The sequence below is a fragment of the Lithobates pipiens genome, unplaced genomic scaffold (genome assembly GCF_037356315.1).
Source record: "Lithobates pipiens isolate NorthernLeopardFrog02 unplaced genomic scaffold, aLitPip1_a1.2 Scaffold_8, whole genome shotgun sequence".
Classification (NCBI taxonomy): domain Eukaryota; kingdom Metazoa; phylum Chordata; class Amphibia; order Anura; family Ranidae; genus Lithobates; species Lithobates pipiens.
In genome coordinates, this window is record NW_027507903.1 from 344067885 (window position 1) to 344083082 (window position 15198).

Genomic DNA, 15198 nt, shown 5'->3' on the forward strand with positions numbered 1-15198 from the left:
GCATCAAAAATTGTACTTAAATGCCCCTGTTAAACAGGGGCAGAAAAATTGGGCCTTAGGCACTGGTGCTGGTGCCACCACACTGCAACCTCTCCCATATAATCTAGTTTTATTGCAGGAATTAGCCCTGCTGCAAAGCATTGCATCAAAAATTGTACTTAAACGCCCCTGTTAAACAGGGGCAGAAAAATTGGGCCTTAGGCACTGTTGCTGGTGCACCAACACTGCAACCTCTCCCATATACTCTAGTTTTATTGCAGGAATTAGCCCTGCTGCAAAGCATTGCATCAAAAATTGTAATTAAACGCCCCTGTTAAACAGGGACAGAAAAATTGGGCTGATGGCATCACCCAGAACCAGAAATGTTCTTCCAACATATCAGCGGAGGAGGAAGAGGATAGACAATCAACATAACAGGACAGTCACTCAGCATCAGCATAGGCAGTCTTGAAGGGATATGATGTTTCAAAAAAAATTATTCGGTTACATCAGCTTCAGGTGCTTGGTAGCTGTGGGTGATCCAAGACTGATTCATCTTGATGAAGGTCAGTCGATCAACTGATTCGGTGGACAGGCGCACCCTGTGATCGATAACAAAGCCACCAGCAGCACTGAAGGTGCGTTCCGAAAGAACGCTGGATGCAGGACAAGCCAGTAGCTCAATTGCATACTGTGCAAGCTCTGGCCAGTGATCCATCCTCAAGACCCAGTAAGCCAGAGGATTTTCGGTGGGAAAGGTGTCCAAGTCTGACCTTGCCCCTAGGTATTCCTGCACCATGTAAATCAGACGCTGGTGATGGTTGCTGGAACCGATCATACCTTGGGGCTGCGGAATAAAAAATTGTCTGAAAGCATCAGTCAGACGGCCACCTTCTCCACCGCTCCTTCTGACCGATGCCTCAGCAACACGTTGTCCAGGACCAGGAGTTTGTAACCTCCCAGTCTCTGGGAACGCGTTGCACAGACCTTTCTGCAAGGCCTCCCGGAGATGTCTCATCCTCTGCTCCCTCTGGATCAAAGAGAGTGGCCAGCCAGTAATGGTCCCTCTCCTTGATCCAAAGAATACGAGGATCCTGTCGCAGGCTTTGCAGGATCAGGGAGGCCATGCAGCGTAGGTTAGCTGAGGCATTCGGTCCAGAGTCCTCTGGGTCACTAAGGGCAACATGATCCGCAGCTACCTCCTCCCAGCCACGTACAAGTCCACGTGTTTCTTGGGACTGTAAATCATCCCTACAAGACTGCTGCTGCTGATGCTGAGTGCCAGCCTCCACCTCCATGCTGACACAATCATCCTCCTCCTCCTCTTCCTCCTCCTCATCCTCTTCCTGTGTGATGGGTGGCACAACAGGAACACTGTCTGGATAAAGGGGGCCTTGAGAGGCAAAGAAGTCCTCCTCTTCCTGCCTCTGTTCTGCCTCAAGTGCCCTGTCCATTATTCCACGCAGCGTATGCTCCAAGAGGTGGACAAGAGGTACAGTGTCACTGATGCATGCACTGTCACTGCTCACCATCCTTGTGGCCTCCCCAAACGGTGACAGGACAGTGCATGCATCCCTGATCATGCCCCACTGGCGTGGTGAGAAAAAACCAAGCTCCCCTGACCCTGTCCTGGTGCCGTAGTCGCACAGGCACTCATTGATGGCCCTCTGCTGCGTGTGCAGCCGCTGCAGCATGGCCAACGTTGAGTTCCACCTGGTGGGCATGTCACATATAAGGCGGTTCTTGGGCAGGTTCAACTCCTTTTGGAGCTCAGCCAGCCGAGCACAGGCATTAAATGATCGGCGGAAATGCACACAGACTTTCCTGGCCTGCTTCAGGACATCCTGTAAGCCGGGGTACCTTCCCAAGAACCGCTGCACCACCAGGTTAAGGACGTGAGCTGCACAGGGCACATGGGTCAGTTGTCCCTGTCGGAGGGCGGAGAGGAGGTTGGTGCCATTGTCACAAACCACCATTCCTGGCTTAAGCTGGCGTGGCGTCAACCACCTCTCGGCCTGCCCCTGCAGAGCTGACAAAACATCCGCCCCAGTGTGGCTCCTGTCCCCCAAACAAACCAGCGCAAGCACGGCATGGCATCGTTTTGCCTGTGTACTCGCGTAGCCCCTGGAACGCCTACGGAGCACCGCTGGTTCTGAGGACAGAGCACTGGAAGAGGCCATGGAGGAAGAAGAAGAGGAGGGGGTGGAGGAGAGAGGTGTGTCACAACCAATAGTAGCATTTTGGAGGCGTGGTGGCGGAACAACCTCCAACACTACTGCACCTTGTCCTGCATCCTTCCCAGCTGCCAGAAGAGTGACCCAATGGGCCGTGAAAGACAGGTAACGTCCCTGTCCATGCCTGCTGGACCATGAGTCAGCGGTAATATGCACCTTACCGCTGACCGCCCTGTCCAGCGAGGCAAGGACATTACCTTCCACATGCCGGTAGAGAGCCGGAATCGCCTTCCGTGAGAAAAAGTGGCGTTTGGGGACCTGCCACGGAGGAACCGCGCATTGTACAAACTCACGGAAGGGGGCCGAGTCTACCAACTGAAAAGGCAGCAGTTGAAGTGCTAGCAATTTAGCCAAGCTAGCATTCAACCGCTGGGCATGTGGATGGCTGGGAGTGAACTTCTTTCGCCGGTCCAGCAGCTGGGGCAGGGACATTTGCCTGCTATAATCGGATGTGGGTGTACTGCTAGCAGAGTGCCCGGAAGCACTTGGCTGTGACACACCTAATTCTACACCTTCATTCCTCTCAGAGCAGGTTTCAGAGAGGACTGAAGGTCTAGTTGGGTTGGAGATGGCAGCTGATGAGGAGCAAGGAGAGGCCCGCTTTGTTGTTTGGTGTGGGTCTTTGAGGTACGCTTGCCAACGAGCTGCATGGCAGGTCAACATATGTCTGGTCAAGCATGTGGTGCCCAAGCGGCTGATGTTTTGGCCACACGAGATACGCTTGAGACATATGTTGCAAATAGCAGCGGTGCGATCTGATGCACTCGTCTCAAAAAAGGCCCACACCAAAGAACTTTTAGAATAACGCGCAGAGGCAGCGCCCTGCACAGGCGGAGCTCTGCGGTGTGATTCAGTCGGTGTGCTGCCCCTAAGCTGGCCCCCGGAGGGCATCCTGCCTCGTTGGACATGTGCCTCCTCCTCCTCCTCTCTCCTACTAGGCACCCACGTGGAGTCAGTGCCCTCATCATCCCCTCCCTCTTCATCGCTGTAGCAAACCTGGCAGTATGCTGCAGCTTGTGGAACATGACTGCCGATTGCTGTCCTTCTTGGGCATCCCCTCTCTCTGCGCTCACACTACTGCCTTCCTCTAGCTAAGTGTCATCATCAGAGCCTACAAAACACTGGGCATCCTCCTGGAGCATGTACCCAACACTGTGCTCAAAGAGTTCAGGAGACTCCTCAGGAGGACGTGGTGGGTCTAGGGAAGGAGTCACTGATGATGACATTGAGAGGAGGGAAGACGATGTGTTGGCAGCTGCTTTGCTAGTACCCTGAGACTGGGTGAGAGAGGATGAGGAGGATGAAGAGGGCTTGGTCATCCACTCTACCAAGTCGTTGGCATGTTGCGGTTCAACATGTCCAGCTGCCGAAAAGAAGGACAAGTGTGTCCCATGGCCACGTGCTGATGACAATGCACCACGTCCACGACCAGCACTGTTGTCTCTAGACACAGAGCCTGCTTGCCCTCTTTCATTGGCTCGCGCCTGTCTGCCTCTCCTTGCTGGCCTTCCAGACATGGTAATGGCCTGAAGGGAGTTGGGTAAAACAGCAGTGTAATGGAGTCACACAACACCAACTAAGCCCTGCAGATGGCTCTATTAGAGAACAGCAATAAACGGTAGATACAGGTGTATATTGTGCTGGAGTCACACAACACCCACTAACTCCTGCAGATGCCTTTATTATAGAACACCAGAGATAAAGGGGTATACTGTAATTGAGTCACACAACACCCACTAAGCCCTGCAGATGGCTCTATTATAGAACAGCAATAAAGGGTAGATACAGGTGTATATTGTGCTGGAGGCACAAAAAACCCACTAACTCCTGCAGATGCCTTTATTATAGAACACCAGAGATAAAGGTGTATATACAGATGTATACTGTGCTGTGCTGGAGGCACACACAACTTCCAATAACTCCTGCAGATGGCAAATGGGCTCAAATAGAGAAGAGCTATGTAGGTGGAAATAGCGGTGTGTACTGGGTACAGAGCACGCAGACAGCACGCACAAGCTCCTAACACTACTGACTGCAAGCTCTATTATAAAAGATAGATCACTAGCTATATAGGTGAGGTGAATATAGCGGTGTATACTGTGGTCAGGGCAAGCAGACAACAACCACTACAGAAGAGCAAGGTCGAAAATCGTCCGATAACGATCGGTGTGTACTGTGTTGAAGGTACACAGAACACCCACTAACTGCTTCAGACGCCAACACACTACACAAGGCCGCCGCGCTGGCGGCCTTATATAGTGTGGGGCGTGTACTACACAGCCTGAGCTATGATTGGCCACAGGCATCCTGCCTGTGGCCAATCATGGCTCTCCTCGCTGCTGGCGCTGTGATTGGCCAAGCATGCGGGGTCACAGTGCATGCTTGGCCAATCATGAGCCAGCAATGCACTGCGATGACGCAGTGCATTGTGGGCCGTGAGCGCCACACGAATTTGGCGCGAACGGCCCATAACGTTTGGAACGTTCGGAATTCGCCGAACGGGTCGAACAGCCGATGTTCGACTCGAACACGAAGCTCATCCCTAGTCGGAATGTCCGACCGTGTGTACGGGGCATAAGATGGAGAGACTGGGTCTATAGAGGTATATCAATGCATGAAGCAGAATTTGAAACAGGGCACCAAATTAAATAAAACATTGGCTGCTAAGGCCTTTTGCACACTTCTGCCTGAAACCCCTCAGTTTTCAGACATACGTCTTTTTTTTATTTTACTGTTCTAAAATGCATCCCATTGTTTACAATGGTCCTGTACACCAGTGGTTCTCAACCTCAGTCCTCAAATACCCACAACAGGCCATGTTTTGGGAACCGCCCTTAGATAAAATAGCTCTTATCAATACCATGTCATTGCTATTGATTTAAAGCAACGGTACAAAGTAAAGGAAAACCTGAAAACATAGCCTGTTGGGGGAACTTGAGGACTGAGGTTGAGAACCACAGCTGTAAACAAAGGCAAGTAAAACAAGTACTGAATTTTGTTAAATAGATTGAGTTCATAGTCGGTATTCTGTACAAACACGCACAAATACACATAAATACATGCAAGTAGGCACAAAAACGTCTTACATGCCAGAAAATACATCCAAATATGCAGATGCCCAAACTTTAGTACCATGTGCAAGAGGCCTAAATGTCATGATAATTCAGTATAGACCTAGCATGACATGCTCTGTCTTAACACAAAAAAGTTACTGCAAATATTTAAGTACAATAATGATAAAATGTTACTACAGCTATGATGGAATTAAACAGTAGCATATCTATGAACTCAAAAGATGGTGAAATTGTGTTTCCTATTGAAGACCTCTATATACAATGTATATTATGTGCATGCCGGAAACATAGGTGCTATTCAATGTCTTCATTTATGGCTAATCCTCTTAAACCAAAGAAGGGAAATAATATTTTGTATGGTGTACCTATGTTAATTCACTTCCAGTAGAACAGAAAATACAGTGCCTGGAAAGAAGTATTCACACCCCTTGCATTTTTCTACATTTAGTTATGTTACAACTAAAAATGTAAATGTATTTTATTGGGATTTTATGTGATAGACCAACACAAAGTGGCACATTTGTGAAGTGGAAGGAATTTTATTTTTTTACAAATTAATATCTGAAAAGTGTGGCGTGCATTTGTATTCAGTCCCCTACTCTGATACCCCTAACTAAAATCTAGTGGAACCAATTGCCTTCAGAAGTCACCTAATTAGTAAATAGACTCCACCTGTGTGTAATTTAATCTCAGTATAAATACAGCTGTTTTGTGAAACCCTTTGAGGTTTGTTAGAGAACCTTAGTGAACAAACAGCATCCTGAAGGCCAAGGAACACGCCAGACAGGTCAGAAATAAAGTTGTGGAGACATTTAATGTAGGGTTAGGTTATAAAAAAAAATATCCCAAGCTTTGAACATCTCACGGAGCACTGTTCAATCCATCATCCAAAAATGGACAGAGTATTGCATAACTGCAATGGCCGTCTACCTAAATTGACAGGACAGGCAAGGAGAGCATTAATCAGAGAAGCAGCCAAGAACTCGTAACTCTGGAGGAGCTGCGGAGATCCACAGATCAGGTGGGAGAATCTGTCCACAGGACAACTATATGTCACAACAAATATGTGGAAGAAGGTGCTCTGGTCAGATGAGACCAAAATTGAACTTTTTGGCCTTAAAGCAAAACGCTATGTGTTGTGGAAAACTAACACTGCACATCACCCTGAACACACAATCCCCACCGTGAAACATGGTGGTGGCAACATCATGTTGTGGGGATGCTTTTCTTCAGCAGGTACAGGGAAGCTGGTCAGAGTTGATGGGAAGATGGATGGCGCCAAATGCAGGGCAATCTTAGAAGAAAACCTGTTAGAGTCTGCAAAAGATTGAGACTGGGGTGAAGGTTCACCTTCCAGCAGGACATCGACCCTAAACATACAGCCAGAGCTACAATCAAATGGTTTAGATCAAAACATATACATGTGTTAGAATGGCCCAGTCAATGTCCAGACCTAAATCCAATTGAGAATCTGTGGCAAGACTTGAAAATTGCTATTCACAGACTCTCTCCATCCAATCTGACAGAGCTTGAGCTTTTTGCAAAAATGGCACTCTCCTAGGTATGCAAAGCTGATAGAGACATCCCCACAATGACTTGCAGCTGTAATTGCAGCAAAAGGTGGTTCTACAAAGTATTGACTCAGGGGGGCTGAATACAAATGCACACCATACTTTTCACATATTTATTTGTAAAAAAATTTGGAAAACCATTTATCATTTTCCTTCCACAATTATGTGCCACTTTGTGTTGGTCTATCACATAAAATCCACATAAAAAACATCTATGTTTCCTGTAGCATCATGGTAGCATACACCTATGGGTTGTGGCTCCGCCCCCGCAACCTGATAGGACCGTTTAACTATTAAATCTTGAGAGGGCCTCTGCCTCAGCATTCTCCTTTTTTTCCTCACTTGAGAAGACTGGACATCACCCCTTACCGCTATCGCCCCAGCCAGGTTCAAGCCTCTCCTGGGTGGAAGTCCTACCTGTACAGCCTCTAAATGAGCTTAATGGAGGAATCCCCACTCTGATGGTCTCAGGGGTATCGTTTTTATCTTTACAAATCTTAAATAGATTTATCATGCAGCGGCCTCTAACCTGTGCTTTCTTGGTATTTTCTGTTCCTTTCCTTGCTAAGCCCTGTAGTTCTTCGCTCCTCGGGCGCCGATGTTTGGACTCTTCAGCGCATGCGCCGGCGTCCAGTATCTCGCTGTTCTGCCGGTTCGCCAGTTTCGAAAATGGAGCCGGACGTCGCGGGACATTTTTGCGCATGCGCGAGATGACGTCGACGCTGCGGACGGCGGTGGCGCGGATTTTAAAAACAGCATTTTTTCTTTGTGTACTGTGGCTGCTGCTGCATTACTAATAAGATCGTTTTTGAAGTCTTTCCGATCGTTTCTTTCATCTTGTTTCCTTCGGATCTTAAGGTCAGTCTCTTTGTGTCTAAGGTTCTTTTTTGCAACTTGCATATCTCCCTACCTGTCTTTGCTCACTGACTTCCGTTCGTTTTTAGGATTCACTCTTCATGGAGGCCGCTGCCGCAGCAGACCATCGCCAGCCTAATAGGTAAGTGGGGTCAAATGGGTAAGTACGAAGAGGAAAAAGAGAGCCTGTCACTAATGCTGTCTAACTGCACATCCCTATCAGATCATCCAGATCATCGCACTCAAGGCGCTCAAGAAGAAGTCGCTCAAGTCATAGACGAGATCGAGACCATGGCAGAAGCCGTTCAAGACGCAGAGAGAGTGGAGGTCACAGGAGGAGTTGATCAAGGTCCTACTCTCGACATGGCCACTCCTACCACAGAAGAACCCCTACACGCAGACATTCTTCTCACGCTCGAAGTCTCCATCCCTCTGGAAACTCATGCTGGGTCTGTGGCGCAATAGCACTCCCAGATAAGCTGGCCTGTCGTTCATGCTTCAATAAAGCAACCAGAGACAGAGAGTTAGATCCTAGTATTCCAGCTTCTGAATCGCCCCTCCAAATCGCAGGGCCGGAAACTAGCAGACCTTTGCAAGGTACCACATCTGCTGCTCCCTCCGCTTCAAAGATGTCAGATCCTTTGTCAGATAATGATGACATTGACACTTCTACCGGCTTCGACTTTGCACTGGTCGAACCCTTCATTAAATCAGTGAAGGAAGCAATCGATTGGGTGGAAGAAAAACAAACTCCTCAAAAAGTGAGGAAATATTTTCCAAATCTCAAAAAAGATCCTGAGACCTTCCCATTTATTGAGGAACTAGAGGATTTGATTAAAGAGGAATGGCAAAAGCCGGAAAAGAAGATCAGCCTAACTAACAGGTTAGAAAAACTTTACCCCCTGAAGGAGCCTAGTGTCACTCCATTAGTGACCCCGCCAGTGGTGGATTCTTCTCTGATGCGTCTTGCCAGACATGTGACACTTCCAATCGAAGATGCTGTTACATTTAAAGATGTGCTGGATAGGAAAATTTACTTAGATCTGAAAAGATCTTGCCTATCGGCAGGAGGTGCTTGCAGACCAGCTGTGGCCCTAGCAGCTGTCGGTAGAGCCATTTCCAACTGGTCCGCCAATGCTGAGAGGCTGGTATCAGAAGGAGTGGAACAAGAGAAAGTAATCTCTCGCAGGCAACTTTGTCGCAGAAGCCTCTGTAGACATAATTAAATCTACATCAAGAGCAATGCTGAGCTCAGTAATGGCCAGAAGGGCACTTTGGCTCAAACCCTGGTCAGCAGACCCATCCTCGAAGTCAAACTGGTGCAAGATTCCCTTTGACAGAGCAAATCTCTTTGGAGAGAAACTAGACTCTGCGATTTCTAAAGTTACCGGGGGAAAATCGGGTCTGATCCCTTCAGATAGAAGATCTAAACAGTGAAGACCGCCAGCCTCCAGACGAAACCTCCCAGACAAATATAGGGAGGCAAGATCCTACAGACCTGGCAAAGAGTATAGGAGAAACTGGAGGAACCCTCAATCATCCTTCCTCAAGCTTCAGAAAGCCAAGACCCCTACTACAGGGGATCAAAAGTCTTTTTGATGGTGCACCCACCCAACCAGCTGTAGTAGGAGCCAGGCTCAGGTTGTTCAGGCAGGTATGGGCGGAGACAATAAAGGATCCATGGGCAGTGGCGACTGTCCAGTTCGGACACAAATGGAGGGTCCGAAAGCACCCAAGGGACCACTTCCGGGTAACAAAGCTACCATCTTCTCACCAAAAGAGAATACTACTGAACGAATATGTTCAGGACCTAATCCAGAAACAAGCTATAAGTGAAGTTCCTCTGCCACAGAGAGGGAAAGGATTCTATTCTCCTCTATTTTTGGTAAAAAAGAAAACAGGAGACTTACGTCCTGTCATGGACTTAAAAAAACTCAATCACCGAATCCTGGTGGAAGCATTCAAAATGGAGAGTCTGCAGACAATTCTCCAGGCCATCAACATAGGAGATTGGATGCTCTCCATCGATTTACAAGACGCCTACCTGCATGTTCCCATTCACACCTCATTTCAGAAATTTCTCCACTTTGTTGTAGGTCATCAACATTTCCAATTCCAAAGTCTCCCGTTCAGAATATCCACTGCTCCAAGAACATTTACAAAGGTTTTACTGCCAGTAATAGCCCTATTAAGGGAACAAGGCCTGAGAGTGCACCACTATCTAGACGATATCCTTCTCCTGGCCGACAACCGAGATTCCCTCCTACTTCATCGCGCAATCCTAATCTCCACCCTGCAAAAATTTGGGTGGCTGATAAATTGGGGGAAAAGCAGTCCCACGCAGCGAATGATTTTTCTGGGGGCAGAGCTGGATACCCGACTCAATACAGTAGAACTCCCGGAGGAGAACGTTCCCATCCTAATCCGGAAAGCAAAGAGACTACTCTGGGCCACTACCATTCCCGCCAGGGAATGTCTCAGTATTCTAGGGTCATTCTCGGCAACTATTCCAATGGTACAATGGGCCCAGTGGAATGCCAAACCTCTTCAAATATCATTCCTGAAACAATGGAATGGCGTGTCAATGACCAAGCCGATAGTGATTCGGAAGGAGGTGAAGCAATCGCTATCATGGTGGACCAAACCACACAATCTGAAGAGGTGCAAACACATAGTCCTTCTCTCTCAAGAAGTAATTACCTCGGATGCCAGCATGGAAGGATGGGGAGCACACTATCGTCACCACGCAGTTCAAGGTTGTTGGCCATTCAGGACACACGATGTGGTCTCCAACATATTGGAGATGAAAGCAGCATTCCAGGCACTACTAGCCTTCAGCCCATTTCTGGAAGGGAAAGAAGTCCTACTAAAGATGGACAATCGAGTGGCAGTGGCCTATATCAACAGGCAGGGGGGCACCAGGAGCCACTCCATGTTGCAGGAAGTCCAACCAGTCTTCCAATGGGCACAACTGAATTTAGCCAGTCTCAGGGCAACATACGTGCCGGGTGTCCAGAATCAGATAGCAGACACCTTGAGTCGACCGTTCGTATCCAACCATGAATGGTCCCTGAGCCGTCAGGCTTTTTCCCTGATAACGAAAATTTGGGGAGTTCCGGATATCGATCTGGCAGCAACTCCGAACAATGCAAAGTGTCAGAGGTACCTGGTGAGGGTCCCCTTTCCTTCGGCACGGATTGTTTACAACACAACTGGAATTTACACCTAGGTTACGTGTTTCCACCAACTCCAATCATACCAAGGCTTCTACTCAGACTCAGGAACTCAAGTTCCACAGTATTAGCAGTCCTGCCTTTTTGGCCGAGGAGGCCGTGGTTCACGACCCTACTCCAATTGAATACAGCAGAACCATTGCCGCTTCCCGTGACAGCGGACCTACTCTCTCAAGGTCAATTCCTCCATCCATGCCCAGAGAAATTACACCTAACAGCCTGGAGACTGAAAGGGCTAGGTTCAAAGCTCACGGCTGTTCCCACAAAGTGATAAACACCCTTCTCCAAGCCAGAAAGTTTACCACTAATAACACCTACAAGAGAATCTGGGATAAGTTCCTCTCGATCACACAACAGCAAGCCTTGGACCCTTCATCCCCTACAGTTGCTCAGGTCCTAGAGTTCCTGCAGCTAGGTCTCGACAAAGGTCTTGGTTCAAATACCCTGAAAGTGCACATATCAGCTCTATCTGCCATAATGGGGGTGAAATGGGCTCAAGAACCTCTTATTTCTCAATTCCAGAAGGCCTGTCTAAGATTAAGACCTCCCAGGAAACCCTCCTTTCCAACTTGGGATCTTTCGGTAGTGCTGGATTTCCTATCCTATGATCCATTCTTTCCAGTTGAAAAAGCTTCCCTTTGGGATCTAACCCTCAAAATCACCTTCCTGATAGCGATTACATCAGCCAAGAGGGTATCAGAAATGCATGCACTAATGGCAAAGGAACCATACCTTACCATCTACCCAGACAAGGTAGTTCTAAAACCTTCAGACCGCTTCATCCCCGAAGTGGCTTCCTCCTTTCATTTTAATCAGGAAATATGCCTTCCCGCTCTTTCCACAGAGCAGGGCAACCCTCATCCATTTGATGTAAAATCGAACTTACTGGCCTACCTCTCGAGAACCAGTGACCTCAGGAAAGTGGAAAATCTCTTAGTCATCCCTCACGGCTCCAGAAGAGGACAGGCGGCTACTTCCCACACTATCGCAGCATGGCTTGTGAAAATCATAAAGAAATCCTACTCATCTAATCAAGCTCAAATACCTGAGGGCTTAAAGGCGCATTCTACAAGGGCGATGGCAACTTTCTGGGCAGCCTTCTGCAGAGTCTCCTCAGAAACCATCTGCAGGGCAGCCATATGGTCTTCAGAATGCACTTTTATATCCCACTACAAAGTGGACTCCGCTAGGCTGTCCACGGTGGAATTTGGAAGAGCAATTATTCAGTCCAATTCCTCCATTCCTTGTAAATAAACTTCTTCTGCTCATACCCACCCAGTTTTGCGAGTTATTCCCAATAGGTGTATGCTGCCATGATGCGACAGGAAAACCTTTCCTGTTGCATCTCATGGCAGCATACAGATGCCCACCCGTCTAAGGTGAGGTATCTATATATTGAGAATGCTGAGGCAGAGGCCCTCTCAAGATTTAATAGTTAAATGGTCCTATCAGGTTGCGGGGGCGGAGCCACAACCCATAGGTGTATGCTGCCATGAGATGCAACAGGAAAGGAAAATTATGGAAAGGTGAGTATACAATTTTCCGTTTTTTGGTTGTAACATGACAAAATGTGGAAAATTTCAAGGGATATGAATACTTTTTAAGGCACTGTAAGGCAATTGTATGTAATAATGGTTTACATTTATATAACTTTTATTTGTATTTAAAAGGGCTATACAGTATTTGTTGGAACAAGATAAAAAAGGCCTTTTTAAAAAAATTTTTTTTTTTAATTTTTAACCACTTAAGCCCCGGACCAATTGTCAGCCTAAGGACCAGAGGTCTTTTTACAATTTCGCACTGCACTGCTTTAACTGGTAATTGCGCAGTCATGCAATGTTGTACCCAAACGAAATTTGCGTCCTTTTCTTCCCACAAATAGAGCTTTCTTTTGATGGTATTTGATTGCCTCTGCGATTTTTATTTTTTGCGATATGAATGGAAAAAGACCGAAAATTTCGAGAAAAATATATATTTTCTACTTTTTGTTATAAGAAAAATCGAATAAACTAAATTACAGTCATACATTTAGGGCAAAATGTATTCAGCCACATGTCTCTAGTAAAAAAAATGTCATTAAGCGTATATTTATTGGTTTGCGCAAAAGTTATACCATCTACAAACTAGTAGTAGTAGTAGAGTACATTTTCTGGAATTTACACAGCTTTTAATTTATGACTGCCTATCTCATTTCTTGAGGTGCTAAAATGGCTGGGCAGTACAACCCCCCCCCCAAATGACCCCATTTTGGAAAGTAGACACCCCAAGGAAATTGCTGAGGGGCATGTTGAGCCCATTGAATATTTATTTTTTTTGTCCCAAGGGATTGATTAATGACAAAAAAAAATTAAATTACAAAAAGTTGTCACTAAATGATATATTGCTCACACATGCTATGGGCATATGTGAAATTACACCCCAAAATACATTCTGCTGCTTCTCCTGAGTATGGGGATACCACATGTGTGGGACTTTTTGGGAGCCTAGCCGCCTACGGGACCCCGAAATCCAAGCACCGCCTTCAGGATTTCTAAGGGCATTCATTTTTTATTTCACTCCTCACTACCTATCACTACCTATCACAGTTTTGAAGGCCAAAAAATGCCAAGATGCACAAAACCCCCCCAAATGACCCCATTTAGTAAAGTAGACACCCCAAGCTATTTGCTGAGGGGCATGTTGAGCCCATTGAATATTGTTTTTTTGTCCCAAAGGATTGAATAATGACAAAAACATTTTTTTTACAAAAAGTTGTCACTAAATTATATATTGCTCACACATGCCATGGTTATGTGAAATTGTACCCCAAAATACATTTTGCTGCTTCTCCTGAGTACAGGGATACCACATGTGTGGGACTTTTTGGGAGCCTAGCTGCGTACGGGGCCCCGAAAACCAATCACCGCCTTCAGGATTTCTAAGGGTGAAAATTTTTGATTTCACTCCTCACTACCTATCACAGTTTCGAAGGCCATAAAATGCCAAAATAGCACAACCCCCCCCCCCCCCAAATGACCCCATTTTGGAAAGTAGACACCCCAAGCTATTTGCTGAGGGGCATGTTGAGTCCATGTAATATTTTATATTTTGCCACAAGTTGCGGGAATATTAAACTTTTTTTTTTGCTCAAAGTTGTCACTAAATGATATATTGCTCACACATGCTATGGGCATATGTGAAATTACACCCCAAAATACATTCTGCTGCTTCTCCTGAGTACGGAGGGATACCACATGTGTGGGACTTTTTGGGAGCCGCGTACGGGACCCCGAAATCCAAGCACCGCCTTCAGGATTTCTAAGGGCATACATTTTTTATTTTACTCCTCACTACCTATCACTACCTATCACAGTTTTGAAGGCCATAAAATGCCAAGATGGCACAAACCCCCCCCCCCCCCCCAAATGACCCCATTTTGTAAAGTAGACACCCCAAGCTATTTGCTGAGGGGCATGTTGAGACCATTGAATATTTTTTTTTTTGTCCCAAGGGATTGAATAATGACAAAAAATACAATTTTTTTTTTTTTTTACAAAAAGTTGTCACTAAATTATATATTGCTCACACATGCCATGGTTATATGTGGAACCCCAAAATACATTTTGCTTTCCTGAGTACGGAGAGACTTTTTGGGAGCTTAGCTGCGTACGGGGCCCCGAACACCAATTGACTACCTATTACAGTTTCGAAGGCCATAAAATGCCAAAATAGCACAAAACCCCACACACATTTTGGAAAGTAGACACCCCAAGCTATTTGCTGAGAGGCATGTTGAGTCCATGGAATATTTTATATTTTGCCACAAGTTGTGGGAATATTACAAACTTTTTTTTTTTTTTGCACAAAGTTGTCACTAAATGATATATTGCTCACACATGCTATAGGCAGGGTCGCTGTTAGGCCAGTACAACTGGTCCTGTTGTACCGGGCCTCACCAGCAGGGGGGCCCGGGCAACCTGAACTGCAAAATTTTATGTATAAATAAAAAAAAGTTCCTCCTCCACCGATCAGTGCCCGCCAACTAAACCCCCGCCCCCCCCCCCCCCCATCCCCCCCCCCCCCCCCCCCCCCCCCCCGTTCGGTAAAGTTTTTTTTTTTTTTTTTAACCACTTGCTTACTGGGCACTTAAACCCCCCTCTCAGTCCCAGACCAATTTTCAGCTTTCAGCGCTGATGCACTTTGAATGACAATTGCGCGGGCATACAACACTGTACCCAAATGAAATTTTTATCATTTTTTTCCCACAAATAGA